We start from the raw sequence: 6,000 nt of genomic DNA, 5'->3' as shown, positions 1-6,000 counted from the left end.
TATTAGGGGGCCTGTAAAAAACTCCTAACAGGGTGAGCTCACCTTTCCTATTCCTAACCTCAGCCCAAACTACCTCAGATAGCGATTCTTCATCCATCGTCCTTTCCACCGCTGTAATACTATCTTTGACAAGCAATGCCACACCTCCCCCTCTTTTACCCCCACCTCTGTCCCTACTAAAACATTTAAACCCTGGAACCTGCAACAGCCAATCCTGTCCCTGTTCTACCCATGTCTCCGTAATAGCCACAACATCGAAATCCCAGGTACCAACCCACGCTGCAAGTTCACCTATCTCCAAGTTGACCATTCGCCTCACTATCGATAGCACCACCAATCTGCAAACTTACTAATTATACCTCCAATATTCACATCCAAGTCGTTAACGTACATAACAAACCTGTAGTAGACTGCTGGTCACAGACTTCTAATCACAAAAATAAACTTCCCCATCCCCCTTTGCCTCCTATTTCTAAGCCAAATTTGGATCCAGTTTGTCAACTTGCATTGGATCCCTTTTGGAAGAACCTTGCTTTTGGGACCTTGTCAAAGGCCTTACTGAAGTTAATGTAAATCACATCAATTGCTCTACCCTCATCAATATAGTCACCTTTTCAAAAATCTCAAATAAATTAGTCAGATAAGATGTCCCTCTAAAAAATCTGTGCTATCCCTGATCAATCCTTGCCTTTCCAAGTATTGATTCATTTTGTTCTTAAGAATAATTTTCCAATAATTTCCCTCCCACTGATGTCACACTAACCGGTCTATAATTACCTGGCCTATGCTTGCTACCTTCTCGAACAATGGAACCACATTAGTTAACCTCCAGTCATCTGGTACTTCACCTGTGGCCAGTGAGATATTAATTCGGGACCCAGCAATCTCTTCCCTTGGCTCCCCCATCTTAAAACATTAACTCTGCTTTCCCCTCTCAGATACTGCCAGACCTACTGAGTTTCACCAGCCGTTTCTGTTTTTGTTTCACCAATGTCCTTTAGGGAAGGAAATCTGCCATCCTTCCCTTGTCAGGCCGACATGTGATTCCAGTTCCACAGCAAAATGGTTGACATGCAATTGCTGTCTGCAATGGCCGAACTAGCCACAAAATTGAAGAGTAATGAAGGATGGACAATATATGCTGGCCTTGCCAGCGATGGCCTGCATCTCTCACAAGAGAAAAACAATGTGCAGAATAATGCTGACATTTCACTTGATTGCCTTAAGACCAAAAGAGGTAGGAATGGAAGTGGACCATTCGACGAGCTCATGTCTGATCTGATAATCCTCAAGTCCACTTGCTGGAGAGAAATTTCCTGAAATATTTCCTAACTTTGCTAGGGAGGATTTCTATTTATTTGAAGCATATAAAATTCTTGGAGTTAGCTACGATAAATGTGAAGAAAAACCAGGAAATCTAGAACATGGGGATAGGGGTTTGAGAATTGAGACAAAAAGAAATTCCGTCAATCAAAGAATGGCTAAAGTTTGGAATAATCTTTGCCAGATAGTTGTGGATGCTCAGGGGTTGAATATATTCACATTGGAGGACAATGGATCTGACCATGCAAGGGGAATTAAATTAAATGACGTGGGGACATTGTAAGAAAGTGGATTTGAGGTAGAAGATCAGCCATGATTTTGCTGAAATGACCAAATGACTTGCTACAGCTTCTATTTATTATGTAAAACTCATTCAAGAGTTAAAAATGAGGAAATGCAATTATCGTGAAACTATCTAATTAAGGAAGATAATTGAAGTTCAATGGTTTAGACAGTGCTTTAACTGTAAATGAAAAATCAAGCTTTTTTCAAATGATTTCTGAAGCTTTACCATGCCTCTGTAATCACTCACGGAATAATTTTGAAGTACTATTCAAAGATGTTTTATGGGAGATATGTATCAAGCATGAAACCCTCCTAAATCAGAAAAAAAAGCTTTTATTTCATGAGGCAAAATGAAGTTTGTAACTTATTCCAGTGAATGCAAATTGGAAATGAGCCAGCTACTATGAAACTGAAAACATTTCACTTGAGAAAATGCCAAGCTCTGATAAAGACATGGCATTGAAACTATATTTCGTAACTTCACAAAGACAATGGCTGGACAATTATCACGTCAGCTGCCAAATGACTGGCTCGAAGGTCGGGAGCATCCCTGCCTTAGTTACATGTGACACTCCTGGCACATTTCATGGGGGTCTGCAAACTAACTATGGTTCCCATTACTTGAAAGGATGGCCCTGAGGGGCTGACAGCCAGTTAGCAGGGTGCGCCTCCCATGAGCTACAGTGTACCCAAAAAAGAAAGTCCCTTTCAAACTCATACAGAGGCCACCAGAATTCATCAGGCTTTTCCCTGTAAGGTGAAGGCCCCAGCAGACATTAGTAAAATGCCAAAGGTGGAAGGACGAAGTCCTTAACTGATCTCCAAAGCAGATGAATTAACTTCAGGTCAGGACAGCAATCCTCTGCCTTTGCCACTGGTAAAATAGCGCAATGGCAGGAATGAGCATTCTAGCATTCCCTTTGTCATTTTACAGCCACCCAGAGACCTGGCAAAATTTGCAATGAAACAAACATTAGGAAGATCATTTGTGTATAGTATATAAAGAAGTAGGACAAGGTCAGAATTCTGAGGGACAACAATGGATGAAGGTTGTAGGGCAGATTCATAAATATAAAGTCAAGCTTTTGAAATTAATTGGAATGATAGATCTCCGATATCCAGTTGTAACCACTAGAACAATGCGATTATAATTTTACAGGTTCTGCTTAACACTATCATTTATTATCTCAAATATTGCCTCGTTGAATTGAAATGGCTAAGGGACGAGTATACTCGGTCAGACCAGTAGAAATTGTATTACAAAAGTGTTTCACAATAAATTATTGCTTCTGTCTCATTTACATTTTGTCACCTAGACCTGTTTGTCATGGAGCATTCAACCTTGGGATTTTCAGTAATTTAATACAAACTGCAGAATCAAATGATAAATTGGGCCTGTTCAAGCTGTTCTGCACAATCAGCCCACCAATTTACAAGGCCATTTTGTGAATCACCAATGAAACTTAGAATCTACAGGTTATGAAAATAAGAATGTAGGTGGGGGTTGTTTGGCACAAAGTGGTAGCCAATTTCCTAATACCCCTCATCAACAGAATTATTTCACTGAAATAAATAATGCAGTTGAACTTTTCCAAAGTGATATTCTCTGTGGAAGATAATAAAACTATACAAATTTACATGTTGTTCGTTTACATCAGAAAATGTATTTAGTCATTATCTTAGCCGACAAAGGGACTATATTAATGGATTTTGAGAATAAGGTTTATCGGGACACTAATCATTTAAAACACAATTATATCATTATCATGATAATTACTCAAAATGCAAATAATCCCACTTTTGTGAACTGTAATTAATAAAGTTCACATATCCTGCTTTTGCAAATTTCATGCTTATCAGGGTGAGGGATATTAGGTCTGGAAACAATGTTTTTAAACTTTCTAGTTCAGTATCAGAGATGGTTAAGGTTGGGCATGACTTAGAGCTCACTTCACAATTTGTTATTGCTAATTTAAAAAAAGCATCCTTCATTGCATCTCGCGGGTTTTTAGACAAGGATTTTTATTGCCATATTTGTGTGAGATTGTCTTATTAGTTGCCAGCTACATTATGAATACTTGTTCATTGAAACCAGGCAAATTAATTTCATGGATGCTTAAACACCCATTAGGGCGAAGGTACATCCCTTTCATGAGTCTTAGCTGGTTTTGAGTCCAGTTCTCAGCAGGGCAATGAAAATATTTAGAGCGTTAAGTGGCTTCCCATAAATGAATTAATTCAGTCATACATGATTTTTCATTTTTGAGATCTAGCTGACTATTAGTTCTCTCATTGTAGGGATGAGTGAACATGTCAGAGAGCATGAAACCATGGAACAAGTACTGTACTGTTCATTTGGTTTATAAAAATTGCAAGTTCCACAAATTGTACACAAATCTGTTTAATCTCCTATAAGAACATTCTGCCATTTTCTCTTTGTCCCTCTGTTTTAAATAAAATCAAATGAAACTTTATAATTGCACTTATACGAATGAACATCACTTCGTCAAATACTAAAAAGGCAAGAGATTTTCCTTTTGCTTATGCATTAGACTCAGCTGACTGTTTCAAGGTGTAGAAGTTCGAAATGCAGGTCTGTTTAAAGTTTAGACAGATCAGCTCCAGACAGTTTTTTTTAGAGTTGCTACAGTGTAGAAACAGGCCCTTCAGCCCAGCAAGTCCACACCGACCCTCCAAAGAATAACCCACCCAGACCCATTCCCCTACCCTGTATTTACCCCTGACTAATGTACCTAACCTACACATCCCTGAACACTATGGGCAATTAGTGGGCGGCACGGTGGCACAGTGGTTAGCACCACTGCCTCACAGCGCCAGAGACCCGGGTTCAATTCCCGACTCAGGCGACTGACTGTGTGGAGTTTGCACATTCTCCCCGTGTCTGCGTGGGTTTCCTCCGGGTGCTCCGGTTTCCTCCCACAGTCCAAAGATGTGCGGGTCAGGTGAATTGGCCATGCTAAATTGCCCATAGTGTTAGGTTAAAGGGGTAAATGTAGGGGTATGGGTGGGTTGCGCTTCGGCGGGTCGGTGTGGACTTGTTGGGCCGAAGGGCCTGTTTCCACACTGTAAGTAATCTAATCTAATCTAATCTAAATTAAGCATGACTAATTCACCTAACCTGCACGACATTGGATTGTGGGAGGAAACCCACACAGACGTGTGAAGAATGTGCAAACTCCACACAGTCACCCAAGATTGGAATTGAATCCAGGTCTCTAGCACCATGAGGCAGCAGTGCTAACTACTGAGCCACCATGCTGCCCCACTTGTCTGAGAGCAAGTGATGCTCACTAGACTTTTGCAGTTAACAGCTGCAGATAAAAGGACTCATGGCACAATGGCATGGTATTGCTATCTTTAGAGCAGGAGGCCTGGGTTCAAATCCCAGAGGTGTTTAATAACATCTGTGAACAGGATGATAAGAGCTGAGTACTGAGCATCTCTTAATTTCACTCCCTTTCTCTCTTCCTACCCTCCTCTATTTTTGTTACTATTTTACTTCCAATAAAAGTTTGTAAATTTGTTGGTGGATCTAATAAAAAGAAAGCTGAGGTCTGGGCAATGCAGAAGCTGAAGTGTATTATTTCCCCTAGCAATACCATTTTGATTCTGTCTCCTCCTTTGTTTCCTCCATTTTATTGGGTTCTGTTCGAGTCACACCATTTGTAATTTATTTATTGGATCTTTGCGAAATTTGGAGATGGGTTGTTTCAGTGAAAAAAGGATCAGATCCCTTCTCAATAGGGTATGGGTTTCTGGACAGTCAAAATGTTCACAATGGATAGGAGGAAGCCTACGTTTGTACTATGCCATAGACTTACACCAAAACCTTTCTAAATCTCTGAAAGTGTTTGGTTGTTTAATTCATCAATTGGATAATGTTGTATAAAACAAAATTGTAGCTTCTGAGAGACACAGCAAAGGGAAGGGGATTTTGTGGGCAGTCCTGCTGAGACTGCCCTTGCTGCCAACCCCTCTTCCCTGTGACCACTATAGCATAACCCATACTCTCACCATCACTTAACTGACTCACAGCTTTGGGAGGGTTTAGAACCAGCAGCAGACATCACTCCCTGGTGGCATGGCCTGTAAGTTAGAATTGCTGGCTTCTACTTCTCCATCAGTTCTCAGCTGGCAGTACTTCAGTGCTGCCCAATTCAAGTGCACGATCGATACTTGATTTGAATAGCGTTCCCCAAAAGGATGTGATGCAGATCTCTTGCCAGCTTTCGAGCCAGTGGGCACAATCCTGTTATTGCCATTAAACATTGCCCTGGGTCTCTATAACAATGTATACTTCAATTTTCTATATAGTATTTTTGAGTTCATCTTAATCCCCATAGAACCTAGTTCAGTAATTGGTTCAAAAAG

This window comes from Chiloscyllium plagiosum, chromosome 25 (genome assembly GCF_004010195.1).
Source record: "Chiloscyllium plagiosum isolate BGI_BamShark_2017 chromosome 25, ASM401019v2, whole genome shotgun sequence".
Lineage (NCBI taxonomy): Eukaryota > Metazoa > Chordata > Chondrichthyes > Orectolobiformes > Hemiscylliidae > Chiloscyllium > Chiloscyllium plagiosum.
The sequence above is the reverse complement of the archived record's forward strand: the minus strand, read 5'-3'. Positions refer to the sequence as shown.